We start from the raw sequence: 16,022 nt of genomic DNA on the forward strand, positions 1-16,022 counted from the left end.
CACATGTGGGGAAAAAAAACTCAAACTTGCTACATGTAAGAATTCTTATGCCAAAGTATCATATAACTTTGCATATGTGCCTTATAAAGATATGCAAAGTAACATTTATAGACATAAATTGAGGCTGAATGTTCAAAGAGAACTGGCCATTATTACAGTAAAATTGCCTGAAAACAGCTGTATGGTTCCTAAGGGGACAGAGAGAACATTAGCAGTGCACCAAAGTGTCTCAGAGTTAATATTCCCCAAATGGTCCACTGGTTTGTGCAATATTTTATATTTTTAAGATCCTCAAGCATGTTTACACTGGTTATTAAATTGTTTGGAGTTATGTATATAGTGAAGTGAGAAATCTGTGAAGTTTTGACTAGCATTCATTGGTAGTAAAAGGTGTAACTGTATGTAAATGTAACAGCAGTTTCAGTCAATCTTTTGTTTTGTATAGCGCCTTTCACAGCAATCTCATAACAAAGCTCTTAAACAGACACAAATACTTCATACACACATGTGTGCCACCTCATATTTAAAAGAACACAACTCTGCCCTCAGCTTAGCAAAGATAACATCGTCCAGTTTTGAAAAACACATTCTGTCGTCTCTGCTGAAAGATTGCTTTATAATTCCCTTCTGGTAAAAAAAAAAAAACAAAACACGGAGCTTTGTTGGCTGTGATAATGGGAGCACTGGTACAGCACGCATGGTCTCCATTTAGAACCACATTCGTGTTTTAATTTAGCCCATTTCTACCTTTTTTTGTTTAATTCAGCACATTTTTACAGTGCATTTTGTAAGAGAAGGCTGAAGCTGAGACACAACTGTTGGCTTTTTAATTAAGGGATGTGCTTTCAATTGTGCAAAGAATTTATTAGTTTCATAATAGAGAGCAACTCCTGTGTATATATGTGTTAAAACTGTTGTTACATACTTTCTAATAATTACCTAAAAATAAAAATAATTTTGAACAAAAAAATGATTTGTACAGTATATATCTATTGTACCTACTGTAAGCTCAGTAAATACCTTGAAGACCATTCATTGACTTGAGAGATGGTGTGGTGAAGGTGAGGAGACAGTAGCTACAGGATCTGCTGGTGCTGCTACCTCCAAGGCACCCAGTTCAGTCCACGCTCTCATTGTAGTTTGGACGTTCTCCCCGTGTCCCTGTGAATTTCCTCAAGGCAGCTTGCTTACCTCCCGGACTAGAATACCAATTGACCCAAAAACACTTATGAGAACATGGAAACTCTACAGAAAAGCTAGCTAAGCTAGAAGTGTAAACCTGTAATGTGTGTGAAACTGTCATGTTGTTTCATGAGCCTGGATAATGGTCAAGAGATCAAATTGTACTTCTGAATTGAACAACAGGACACAGCTCTACAGGATCTTACAGCTTTAATGAATTGAATTGAACTGAAGGTAAATATTATCACTTTAAGATACACTTCATTAGCTTCAGAGTATTCCTAGTGTACAAATATTAAGCCTATAAACTGTTCACAGTTGCAGTTATATTATATATCATTCCAGAATGGTCCATGCTTGTTTACACATGAATTAATAATTCATATATGTTTAATGTCATTTATTATTTTATTGTTTCTAATATCACAACGCATACGATTTCTGACAAGAGCTTTTTCTATGAGGTTTCAGGAATCCGGCAGCACAATAGACCAAGTGGTATGGAAGCAGGAGTAAGGAGTACGTTAGGTAAGCTAATTTGTGTTTTCTGCTGAAAAAGTGAAGTTCTGTGTTTTCATAAATTCTTGTTTATCGTGGCCCTGGAAAGTGCCAACATGTCACTTGTTGCATTTCACTAGGTGACAATCCTACTATTAAATCAGCTCAGTATGGATGTATGCATGGAAGTGCCCAGTGATGGACTGGCAGCTACTCTCCAGTTGTTTTTCTGCAATGCACAGAGTGCTGCCACGATTGTTTGAGGGGTCACTCCAAGGAAGGGCTGTGTTTTATCGTGTAGGGTCCCAAGTGACCCTGTTTTCCCCCTTATACTCTTGTACAAAAATGTCTTCAGTCCAATACTTTTAGCCTACATATGTTGCACTACATGTTATAGCAATGCTCTCAGACAACAATATAGAGTAAAATAGAACAAAAAGGTGAGAGTTACATTTAAAATAATAATGTCTAATAGGTAATAAGCCCAAATTATATACAAAGTAAAATAAATGTGACAAAAATAACATTACAGCTTAAGAAGCAGTACATTTTTCATCCATTGGTGGCTCTCAGCTTATCTTCAGTCTAGCTTGGACTTTGCTACCAAATGGCCTTTGAATTGAGTATTGAAACAGGCCACATTCCAGTCTCAATATGGCTGTCGAGAAAGAGTTCTTCATCATAAAGAGGTGGTCTTCTGTTCCTAGCAAGTGGTAAGAGAGAGCATGCCTTTTTAAGCCTCCCTCCCTCTTTTATTGTCCGCCTGCAGCACCTGACAAACACAAGCCTTCCTGGGCCATTCACCGTTGGAATAGCTCAGGGACAGCCTCCCACCTCCCATAATTCAGTTACTTTACAGTGTAGTTGTAATAAACAAGCAAGGAAGGAAACAATTAAACCATAAAACTGGCCCAGAGGGTGCCCTCCTTATCAATGAAACTCTGGGGGTAGAAAACTAGCCCAGCTTCTGGATTCTTTAACATTATAAATAAAAACATATAAAATTTTTATAAATGTTGAAAAAACAATAAAAAAGAATCACGAAAAGGTTTGGGGATGGCCACCCCATAGACTTGAAAAAAATAAGCACATCTTTACAGACAGGAGTCCAAAACAGAACCGACTAACATCTTGAAAGCTGCTCTATAAATATGGCTGAAAGAAGGAAGAGGTGGAGTCAGGGAGGATGGAACAGGAACTGATGTGGCAAGCAGGTGGATTCTGGGTACTGGATATGATGTCATCAGTGGGTGCCGGAAGTCAGATCAACAAGGGTTGGACCGTTGGTGATGTCGTTGAGAGGCAGGGTCTTCAGCTAGTCTGCACAGGGTCAAAAAGATCAAGCATCAGGTGACAGCTCCAACCACTGGTCCGACTGAGAAATAACACCACTTGAGCATGTAAACTGTCTCCCATGCTTGCGTGTGTGACAATGTATATGTTAGATACCACTCATTTTACACACCACTACAGGTGCATATCGAGGATAAAGGAAAAACCTCAGAGGTCCCCAGAATTATCCTTCAGTCTGGAGTTGTAAGACAAACATTTCGAGGTACAACAGAAGTTTCAAAGTAAGGCTTCTTTACTCACGAATTATGGTGCTGGAGGGTGGTGAGATGTTGTATGTTGGTTAGCATATTTCACTGTACTCGCTACATGTGACCATAATGTCCTAATATTGTGTTCAGACCAGAGTACTGATACAGACATGAAGAGAACATAGAAACTCGACTGGAAGTCTTGAGACTTGAGATCTGAGGTTTCAATCCCAACTAGTGTGCCTCCTCTGAAGGGACATTCTCTATTTTCACGTAGTCGATAACGTTGCTGGGACTCTAACAAAAGCATGTTGGGTAACAACATAATTCCTGTTGCCAAGAACACTTTGTTAGCCAGGAAAAGGAGGCTGAATGGTCGATTCTCGTTTGTATTCATTTTTCTTTTTTCTTAATGGTGATCAACATGGAGACCAAGCAGGCAATTTTAAAACTAAATGTTGAGTACTTTTTATATTACATTTCTCTCCTCCTGCATGTACTCCAGCTCCATAATACTTTATTTATTTCTGTATCATTTTTTGGATTGTTTGTGTTAAAGTGATGTGGAAAAGTGTTCAAGTATAAGAGGTAAAATAACAAACAAGGGAGATGGATATCGCCAATCATTCAATGTCAGGTCTTTCTTCTCACTGACAATTTGATGATTTCTTCCTCTGCTCTATTTGAGAAAATAAAAAACAGTTTTATTGCCAGCCATTTTAATTTGAAACATTTATACAACAAACAAAGTCATAATGTCACAGACATACTTTTTCCCATGAGCAATGTAAAATAAACGCAGACTGGAAAAAGTAAGATCAAAAAAAGCTTTAATTAAAATTTGTAGACATTTGAAGTTTCAGCAGTAATAATTTGAAACGATTTTTGAATAGGGAGCTTTTAGGGTCAATTCTAACAAGATGAAAATCATATTCAGTAAAATGAAACTTTTCAAGCCCTGATTTTCTCTTCTAAATTAAAAAGATTCTTACCTTTGCGAACTGAGTTGATTTTGATTGTTTAATCCATTCACTCGGGTATCTTGTGAGTCACTTAGTTTAAGGTGTCTCCTAAATATCCAGCAATAAGAAGATGACGCTGGCTGCATCCAGGCAGTTGTAATACAGTGGAATGACCAGTTATGGAGGACAAATATTTAACAAGCATCTGTCTGTTTTGAAACCCACTTTATCACAAGGGCAGAGCCTAATCTGATAGTTGCATATGCACCAACTGTGGATTAGCAAAGAGCAAATGTACACAGGGCTCATTTAGAGCCACCAGTTACAAGTACAGTGCACATCTTCAGGTCATGGGACTAACACTGGAGTACTCTGAGAAGACCCTACTCAGAAACCAAATGTCTACATTGAAGCAAACAGCGGTTTATAGTCAGTCTCTTGAAGGTGGAAGGCTGTGCCAGCATGCCACCCATTTTCCAGTATGCATTTTTGATTTTTCTCAACCTTGCATATTTTTGTGAAGAATGTTAGAACATCAAGTGAAATCAGTTTATGTAACTAAAAAATTTGGTGTATTCTACTAATGGTCCACAGTAGATAAGAGTTCAGAGAGCTGATGGAGTGTCTTTCATGCCTTTCACTTTTTGCTCATTTCTTACTGTGCCATGAGTGATTTTTGGATGATTGCCATGAAGAAGAAGTCATTTTTGTGTGCTGATGAAATTGCTTCTTTCAAAGTACCAGAAAATGAAGGTTCAAGGAGGACTCGACAAAGAAAGGTTGGAAACAAGCAAAGCCGGAATGAGAACAATTAAACACTGGGGGAACTAAACCCAAAACGCAAAGCAAACTTGCAAGTCAAAACAGAAAGCAAGAGTCCTGACGACCTAAAGTTCATTTCTTAATATACAGTAACTGGCAAAGATGTTCAACAAAGGTTTTTAAATGTTCAAAAACTTGGACTCTAGTATTACCACAATGGCATATTAAATAGCCATCACAATCATGACTTGCAGAGCAAATGCAGAGCTGCCATCAAAAAATAACTGGCAAGCAAATGCTATTTGTACAACTAAACTACGTGAAGAGAGACACAGATTTAAAATTACACCATGGTGATGTCATCGATGAAACAATAAAAATAGCAATAATTTTTAGTTAAAACAAAAAATAAATTGCAAAATGTTCCTTCACAGTGTTAAGACCAGGCCAAGTCTGTGCCAAGATTATTGTGAATTATGCAACTGGGACAAAAAGACTATACAGAGGGAGTGGAGAGGAAGAGGTCAAACCAGTAAAGCTAATGAAATCGATGAACTAAGATTATGTCAAAAATATGTGCAAAATGCAGCTATTAAACTAATCAAAAATGTGTAAGTGTACTGACTGCACTATGCAGCAGAAAAATGGGACCAGGAGATGGTCATGATAAAATAAACCAGCTATGGTCAAAACCAGGATAGCAAGAATCGAATATGACAAAATCGAACATGAGACAAAAGTCACAGTCAAGATTCAGAAAGAAAAAACAATTAAAAGCAAGAATTTCCACATATACTAACCCAAAATAAGTCAAAGATCATGTACAACGGAACAGAAAAAATGTTGAAAACAGAATTCAAACTATGATTTAAAGAAATCTTTTAGGTTTTATCCACAAACATGAACAACCTTGGAAGTGTCGAATTCTGACTTTTTTAGCTACAATTCCACACGTCGCACACTTCCTGTTGACTTTGCCTAACATCAGAGGCAACAATGAGCACAAAATGCCAGCAACCCATAACAAAAAAGATAGGCGCCACCGGAGAAAGTAACTAATTTTTAACATAGTAAAAATACTTTACATCCAAAAATAAATCGAATGGCCAAATTCCATGACCTCTTGACAATACCGCAAATATTTTTAGAGGCAATAAAAAATTGAAATAAAGGCCAGATGATGACACGCGCCAAGGAAAAAATTAGCTTACCAAACAAAAATTTGTCTTCTAAATCTCAAAACCAGGCGAACCAGAATGCTACACTGCCATCTTTTATGGGCTTGTGGTGAAACTGTAACACATCATGAGGTCAGGGCCATGTGACCAAAAACAAATGACCAAGACTTGGTAAAGATGGACACTAAAAGAAAACGAGCACACAAAATAGTGGTAACACGACATTGTCATCACAATGATATAAATAAATAAGTACAGCAAAACCCAAACGTAATCTCAAAATGGTACAGAAAGTTGATACAAAACTAAAAAAGATAACATCATGAAGGATCGTATCTAAAGGAAAGACCTAAAAGTGAAAAAGGGTGATTAGAAAAACAAAAAAATTAAAGAAAGGAGATAGATAGATAGATAGATACTTTATTAATCCCAATGGGAAATTCAGATAGAAAGGACTAAAAAAATTTGTAAAATATAAAATGCTACTGTATATCTTGCATATTGTTAAAAGTTTTGCTTATTACTATCATAGGACCAGTTGCATAGAATTTGGTTCTTTGAAGATCAGACAAAGACAACACTCATCATCAGCCACCCACAGACAGCCGACTTAAGGACGCAAAACATGTTCTCACCTCCAGCATCACATTTTATGAAATGCTGGGAAAATGCTTTTTGTAAAATATACTTTGGATAAACTTCTGCACAAACAAAAAATTAATATGCTCGAACCTAATTTTGTAAAACTTGACTTATTTGTATGGAATGTTATTTGATTTTAATTAAATCAATAAAATCCAAAACAAAAATGAATACGTGCATGCACGGTAGCTTCTTGGCAGCTAAAACTGGCTTTAGCTTTCAAACTGTCACTCCTGCCATATTTAGATCATCTCTTCACAGCATTATTTGCTTCACTTTTTCTCTGTTTAATGCTCCTGTCTTAAGTGACTTATGGGATATGGGGGCATGACAGTCATTTACATGCATGTTTTTTAGAGAACATGCAGCTGAGGTGACGGGCTTAGGACCACATACTGAATTGGAGGGGGAGCAGAGCCTAAAACCTGACAGTTTACAGCTTGAAGGCCTTAGGCACTATGCAACACACAGGGTGCAAAGTTTATTTAAGTAACATCTGAAAATAGTGTTGAATGGATTAAAATTGTTTATTCGCACACTGAACTTCTAAAGATTAGAAAAATGGATGAAATATGTTCATTAAAACTACTACTCCTCCTCACATCTTCATGGAATGTGGAAACCAAGTAGCATATCTATGTTTTTACAGTAATGAAAATGTCTACTTCCCTTTGGACAACTGAGTGAATGTTATTCACGGTCTTTCCACTCCCAGTACTTTTAGAAGAGACGGTGATTGTAGCTTAGCTCTTGTAACTTAGCTGTCATCCTGGTGTTGCAATGTACAAGTGACTTAAAAGATATTGTATGTTTAGTTGAAGAAATTAGATAAACGAGCACAATTACAGGCTTTAATTTGTTACAATTTTGCAAAAACCAAGCAAGTGCCAGGCAACAAAGAATAAATACTTTTTTTAAATCAGTGGACAAACAAAACTAACGAAGACAGCAGAATAGTGGTCAATGGACAGGCTTAAGTGAGAATTCCAGGACCGGAACAGAAACAGAAATCATCAAAAACTGAACAATCATTAGCCAAAAATCAAAGTCGGAAAACAAACCAGTGTAATGAAACACCTGTAATAAGCAAAGTATCCACTAAGTGTAAAGAAAGTGAAAAAACTAAAAGTGAAGTCAATTCATGTGGCTTTACTGTCACATTATCCATACACAGTATTGCAGAATACAGTGATATGAAATAACGTTCTCCAGGATCACGGTGCAACATATGCACAGGACAAGTGCAAGACAAGTAAAGAACTACACTATACTACAAATCAATAAATGATAGGTAAGTGAATAGACAGTAATAATTTAAATTAAATAATAATAACTACTAATAATTAAACACATGTAATAAATTACCACATGTAAGTAAACTACTAGGAGCAGATCTGAGGACAGGAAGGCAGCACAGAGTTCAGAGTCAGCACAGCCAAGGGGTAGAAGCTGCCACAGAGCCTGGCAGTACTGGTTTGGATGCTACAGATCCTTCTACCGGATGGACGTGAGACAAAGAAACCTTGGAAACGGTGAGAACAGTCCTTAACAAGAGATCACAAAAAAAAAGTAGCAACTAAAAATACATTGAAACAGAAAATAAATATGGCCATATAGATTGAGCCTTGGGAATCATTTGGATAAATTAAAAATGAGAGTAAAATCACGACAGACAGTTCCTTAGCCCAGTGTAAATTTTCAGCCTATGTAATAGAACAGAGTGGTCTTTGGTGTCAAATGCTGCTCTTATTCCAATAATGTCGGTTACTGGGGAATTTTCTTTCTCAGTGGATATTAGGATTATCCAGGTTTATTAGGTTTAAACAAGATAAAGTGCCGTTTCTGTACAGTGATTGGTACAGGAGCCAGATGGAAATTTCTCAAAAAAATTGTGACGTGTATGCTGAGGCTAAAGCAGCTAGGTGACTGCTTTTTCATGAATTTTTGAGAGAAAAGGTTTGTAATTGGTAAGAGTACATGGCATATGTGGGTCTGATTTTTTCAGTAACATTCTAGTAACTGACATTAGAAACTATGCCACTCAGTAATAAACTATTGATAAGGCAGCCATTGAGCTATTCACCCGTTTTGTTAGGACTGGGTCTAAAGCCTGATTTATACTTCTGTATCAAGCCCACACCATAGTCGGCGTTGCCTACAATGTGTGGCATAACCTGACGTGCACCTCCTCAAATATGTGACTACACAGTGTGTTGACATGAACTCTACACTCACCTGCACGACTCTGATTGGCCTGTTTGGTAACTTTGTATTTCCTGAAGTGTATTTCTGTTCACCTTCCAGTTTGGAAGTTGGTGAATGTGTGAAAAAGTGGAAAAATGTGAGGGACAGATATGTTTGCCTATGGAAGGAAATGTGTAGCAAGAGGAGTGCTGATCATGGAGAGCAAATTAAACCAGTTAAATGGTTCATTGTGCTATAAACACCACCAAGTAACGGTCAGGCATGTGCCTGTGGTGTGGCGCAATGCAGAAGTATAAGCTGTTTTTGACAGCGTAACCTACATGCATAAGTTACAGCGTAGCCTTGACACAAAAGTATAAATCGTCCTTTAGTGACAGGTACTAGGTTTTTATTTTAGAAATATGACTTCCTTTTCTGTTATCAAGTTAACATTTTAGTGATGCGCACATAGAGAGAGAGGGTTTGGCACTGCTATACAGTATTTAGTTTATGAGATGATGTTGAAATCCGGGACCCTGTATTGTCAATTGTACCATTAAAGAAGTTCATAAAGTCTGCTCTGCTAATGTCTTGGGTATTTTGCACTGCAATTCAGAATTCCCATTTCTAAACAATGCACGAGAATTATTTCTGTTGTCATCTATTTAGACAGTTGTCAGCACTGTATTTTAAGAATGCAAGTGTGCTTATTAAACCAGGGTGAGCTTCTATGAGCTTTTGTCATTTTTGTTTTAAATTGTGAAACTGTAACTAAGGCCTCTTTTAGAGTCAGATTATAAATTAATATCAGCTGAACTAGCCATAATTATGTTTTAGTTTCTCAAAAGAACCACACATTTTTATACAGAGTTACAATTTTGAGGTCAGACTGTATTTGTTTTAATTTGTGATTGTATTAGTAAGGACAAAAACAAATAAGATGTAACTAAGCAGTGATCAGACACAACTAAGTTTGTCAGATGTCCCAAAGCAGGGATTCTGGGTAGCAGCTAGAAAATAATAACAAGTAGAATAGACAGCAGCCTCTGATTTAAGATCACGTGGCTGTGGTACTCTGATTTGTCAGCTAAGCAATGTTGCTGCTACATTTTAGGATAAAATAAAAGATCGCCTCCATTTACGGTGAAGACCATTCTCACTTAAAAATATAAGGCCTATTCCAAATATTATTCAAATTATTAAGAAATATTCTGCTTTTATTTACACACCAGTGCCCGTATTATCAAATGTCTCAGAGTAGATAAACACTCCTAACTGGCTCAGTCAGAGATCGGCACACACCTTCCAGGAAAGGCTAAATGTTTTGGGAAACAACTTACAACAATGAAATTGTGAAAAGATATCAATCTGACAGAGAAGGAATAAATTTTATACTTGTAGTATGTTACCTGATCGCTCAGAGAAGTCATGTACTGTTGGCCCAAATAAAAATGTTGGTACCGTTGATACTGTTATGGTTTTCACAGGTCACGCTGGGGAGCATACACAATTGGCAACCTCTCAGGCAGACACCCAGTCCAGTCCCACCCTCTAGAAATGATCATCTATCTGCCACAGCCAGGTGTTACGTGGGTGTCCCCTTGGCCTGGTCTAACCGCTCGGGTCCTCAACAATGAGGATCTTATGAGCTGGATCACCCTCGGGGAATCACGCCACATGGCCATGGTGCCGTAACTGACGCTCCCTTACAATGCAGGTAATGTGCCTCATTTGGGACTCGGTGAGCAGCAACTCATTCAACACAAAGTCAAAACAGCAGTACCCAAGGATTCTCCGAAAAGACACAGTACCGAAGGAGTCCAGTCTTCATCAGGTCACTTGATAGCGTCCATGTCTTGCAAAATATATATATATATATAGAGAGAGAGAGAAAGCAAAACAGAGACCACCAGGACTCAAAAAACTTGGACCTTCATCCTTTTGCAGAGATATTGGGAGCACCACACCCCTTTCCACTGACCTCATGACCTCCATGCTCTCCTAATACATTTACTGACTTAATAGGAAGAGTCACTAGAGACATGAAAGTCGCTGCTGAGGTGAGTAAACCTCTTGACAAGGTCAACCTTCCCTCCGCAGATGATGATGGCTTATCTGGGACACTCACAATCTCAGACACTCAAACTCCAAACTCAGTCACTCGAGAGCCCCAATCCATTGACTCAGTAAAGATCACAGCATTGTAGGCAAAGTCAAGGTCAGTGAATCTTTCTTCAGCAACAAAGACCCCACAGCCACTGGACCCCATGATCATGCCCAAAACCCAGTCCATGCAAACATTGAACAAAGTAGGAGTAAGAACACACCCCTGACAAACCCTAGAATTACCTGGGAAAAATGCAGAGGTTCTGCCTCCACACTGCAAAGCACTCAGAGTACCATGACATCCAACAACTTTGGGGGGATCCCGCAACGCAAACTGTCAAGATGCTCCACAGGGCAGTTCAATCAAGTGAGCTAAATGCTTTATGAAAATCAACAAAGGCTGCAAAGAAACTCTACCAATATTTGTGTTTTTCCTAGATGAGTACCCTAACTGCCAGGATGCGGTCGATGGTAGACTTCTTAGGAGTAAAACCAGGCTGCTCTGGTCACTGGTAGGTGAGCAAGTGATCACAGATCCTATTGAGGATGTCCCTCGCAAGGACTCTTTGGGTGCCTTGTTTGTTATCTCAGTGTATGCTACTACTGCAGTAAGTGATGTCGAAGTGAGGGAGATATTCTATGCTTTTTGGCTACAGGAAAAATGCAGCTTTGCAATAGCAATAATTTGGGCATATTATAACCAACCATTTCTCGAATTTTTAATATTTTTGTCTAATTATGGCATGGTGATATGAATAATTATATGCATGAGTCATCATTTAATTGTCATGGCTGCATTCCCCTACTTGATCAAGGGTGTTGTCATTTCCAAGTTTTTGTTTTTCCATGGGGCAGAGTTGCCACAAATATATGCTCATTCTCCCATCAAGTTTCCTTTTATAAATCCCAATCTTTACGAGGAAATCTGTGTGTGCACATTTCAGCTTTATAAATCTGATGCCAGGAGATTAAAATGTGCATTGTTGTGTGTAGAAACCAACACAAAGTAACACAAATTAAAAGTCGAAGGTCACAAAGAAGTTCAGCATGCTGAAATAGGGCCTACTTAAAAAGAAGCTAATTACTGCTAATATTTGTACAGAAGTTACATATATGCACCTATGGATAGCGATTGATGTGATTGTCTTCACGTTTATATGGTCACTTCCGGAAGTATCAGAATTATGACAGAATTGCATAAGACATGAACCAAAATAAATGTTTTTCAAAACAAGAAAAAAAAACTAATAACAAAATTAAAATCCTTAATGCAAAAACCATAAACTAAGGAAAATTATATGTATAAAATGTTAATAATGCTATACAGCTGCAAATAGATATCCTTTTCTGCTGACTTATAGCAATAAGGTAGATACAGTAATCCCTCCTCCATCGCGGGGGTTGCGTTCCAGAGCCACCCGCGAAATAAGAAAATCCGCGAAGTAGAAACCACATGTTTATATGGTTATTTTTATATTGTCATGCTTGGGTCACAGATTTGCGCAGAAACACAGGAGGTTGTAGAGAGACAGGAACGTTATTTAAACACTGCAAACAAACATTTGTCTCTTTTTCAAAAGTTTAAACTGTGCTCCATGACAAGACAGAGATGACAGTTCTGTCTCACAATTAAAAGAATGCAAACATATCTTCCTCTTAAAAGGAGTGCGTGTCAGGAGCACAGAATGTCACATAGATAGAGAAAACAATCTCTAGCAAACAAATCAATAGGGCTGTATGCGAAGCACCGCGGCACAAAGCTGTTGAAGGCGGCAGCTCACACCCCCTCCGTCAGGAGCAGGGAGAGAGAGAGAGAGAGAGAGACAGAGTTTGTTTTTCAGTCAAAAATCAATATGTGCCCTTCGAGCTTTTAAGTATGCGAAGCACTGTGCAGCATGTCATTTCAGGAAGCAGCTGCACAAAAGATAGCAACGTGAAGATAATCTTTCAGCATTTTTAGACGAGCGTCCGTATCGTCTAGGTGTGCGAACAGCCCCCCTGCTCAATCCCCATACGTCAGGATCACAGATAGTCAGCGCAAGAGAGAGAGAAAAGTAAGCAATCTAGCTTCTCAGCCATCTGCCAATAGCATCCCTTGTATGAAATCAACTGGGCAAACCAAATGAGGAAGCATGTACCAGAAATTAAAAGACCCATTGTCCGCAGAAATCCGCGAACCAGCAAAAAATCTGCGATATATATTTAAATATGCTTACATATAAAATCCGCGATGGAGTGAAGCCGCGAAAGGCGAAGCGCGATATGGCGAGGGATCACTGTACTTTGTTGTCAGCCAAATATTTCCAATTTAGCCTACATGTTGGATACCTTTGCCTCTAGGAAGCATTGTACTGTTTGGTTAACAAAATTTGTAATTTCTAACATTCCACAATATGGAGTAAACAGTTATGAGTTCTTGTGTGTTCTCTGCTTTGACAGACATGCTGCAGAGTACTGATTGGTAGTGGGTGTGAACTGATGACCTGGGTGCCAAAGGACAGAATTTTAATTTATTAGACCATGGTCTCACTCACCCTGTGGCCAAATTGATGATGCTGATATCGGTCTTGCACTGACTACAGTGGGACCTGGAGAGACTGTAGCCAAACTAGAAATGGCAAGATTGTCTAAACAAACTGAGTTAATCTAATTCTCAGTTTGTGTAATTGCTATGAGGTTCCTGACGCAGTCCTCTAAAGCATGTAATTTTCCCACCCACTCTAAATTATATATAAATTGTTGGCAAGTGAAGCTATCTATACTATCAGATGGAAAATCTAAGCTGTGCGTACTGTGGAGCACACAACATATAAATGCTGATTAAACCAAAAAGAAATTTCAAGAGGTCAAAAAAAAGACAAGCAAATGCTTCCACCATGGGAATAGGGTTGGATTTTTCTTTTAAAGTTTTGGGACTGGCAAGAGGATATTTTTGGCCCTCTGGCCTCTTGGGTGGTTGGCTGTCAGTTTTGGTGAAGCAGACCAGAGGCTTTCTAAGAACACCGAAGTCTTTAAGGGCTATAGAAGGTTCAAGTAATCTTAGTATCTGTCTGTGGGCACTGTGGCCCGATGGCTCTGTAACATTATGGGCCCACTACTGATCTGACCAGGTAAAGAGGAGATATTATTTTGTTCACTGTTGACCTCATTGGTGTTATTTTTGGCGCAAAGCATTGCTGAGATGGCCTCTTCATTTCAATATGCATGTATCTGAATATAAATAAATGGAAAAAAAGATAGTTCTACCTTCAGAGATAAGCAAATTGTCCACCTTTTTATGAAATCACTTAAATAGAAACACACTGAGACAGCCAAAAATTTGGCAAAATACCAGCTTTCCAGTTTATTACAAAGGTGAAGGAACGAAAAGGACTGTGTTGACTGGAGCTTCGCCAACTCTGTTACACTCATGACTGCCTCCCGTTGAGATGTAACACATCCAGTAAAGCCAGTTGGTCCCTTGCATCCTGGTCTTTGCACTCACTTTTATTGTCTTTATTTTTCTTCTTAACTCTTCTCTCACTCTTTCTTGCATTGGTTTCTGTATTAATCACTTTGGTCATTTTTCATCAGCAGTGCAAAGTACTGGGGCCCTCTTTCATAAGTCAGTCTATTGAAAAATGTGCCCAGTACACTACACAAATTTGGGTTTGGCCCCTACATGTCTACATGGATTAAACAACTTTAGATTAGTCCAGGAGTCTTAGTTCTTATTAACAACACAAACTCAGATTACATCAAATTACTATGTGGCACTCAAAAAGAATCCCCACTATCACCAATGGTTTTTGCAATAGCCATTGGGCCATTGGTTATTCATCTAAAGCACAGGTGTCAAACTCCAGGCCTGGATGGCCGCAGTGGCTGCAGGTTTTCATTCTAACCCTTTTCCTAATCAGTGACCAGTTTTCTCTGCTAATTCACCTTTTTCCCCTTTATTTTAACAGCCACGTTAGAAGGATTCAGTCCTCTGAATTGATTTGTGTCCTCATTAAATGACAGCCAAACAGAAATGAGATGTGAAACAAGCCAACAGATGACCAGCTTAAACTGGGGCTTCAAATTCCAACCAGTTTCTTAATGAGAAGCTGACGCGTGCTGTTGATTAAACCCGTTATTTAATTCCACGGCTTGTTGCTGCTCTCGTTTTACAACAGCAGACACTTCCAAAACTGTTGATTTTCTGTTTTTTATAAGAACATCGTCAAAGTGTTTTGGTGAGTTGAGAGATCAACCTTACTGAGACCATCACCTTTTTTTTATTTTCAGATATTATGTGATGTGGCGGCTTGCTTTGTCTCATTATTGTTTGGCTGCTAATTAAGGAAAAAGAAACAACTAAAGGGCCTGAGTCAAGTTAATTAAAAGAAGTAATTAGCAGAAAAAATTGGTCACTAATTAAGAAGATGGTTAGAATGAAAATTGCAGCCACTGCGGCCCTCCAGGACTGGAGTTCGACACCCCTGAGCTAAAGAAACCGGAGATAAAGGGGATTAGAAGGACTCAGACAGAAAATATCACTATATGCTGACGATACAGTGCTTTACATATCACAAATATCACAAATATCTCGACCATTAGTCTTAAACCTGATAGGAGAATTTCATAACTTATCTGGATTAAAAATTAATTTGAATGAAAGTGTGCATTTTTCCATTGAATTCTCTATGACATCATATCAGATTAGATAACTATTTGTCCATATTATCAAAACAGTTTAAATATCTGGGATAACCATCACAAGGAAATATAAAGATTTTTTTTAATACATTTTTTTTTTGTGGTACTACTGCTATGTGCGATATTTATCCCTATTTGTATCTGCGCTTAGTTCAGCAAGGATGCGACTCCCCAAACTCTCACTAATGGATCATGAATATACTTAAGAATGGAAAACTGGGTAGCCAGATCATAAAGGTCAAGAAACTCAGATCTAATGTGTTAATATCTGCTATTTTTTGCTTTAG

Source organism: Erpetoichthys calabaricus, chromosome 13, assembly GCF_900747795.2.
Source record: "Erpetoichthys calabaricus chromosome 13, fErpCal1.3, whole genome shotgun sequence".
Taxonomy (NCBI): Eukaryota; Metazoa; Chordata; class Cladistia; order Polypteriformes; family Polypteridae; genus Erpetoichthys; species Erpetoichthys calabaricus.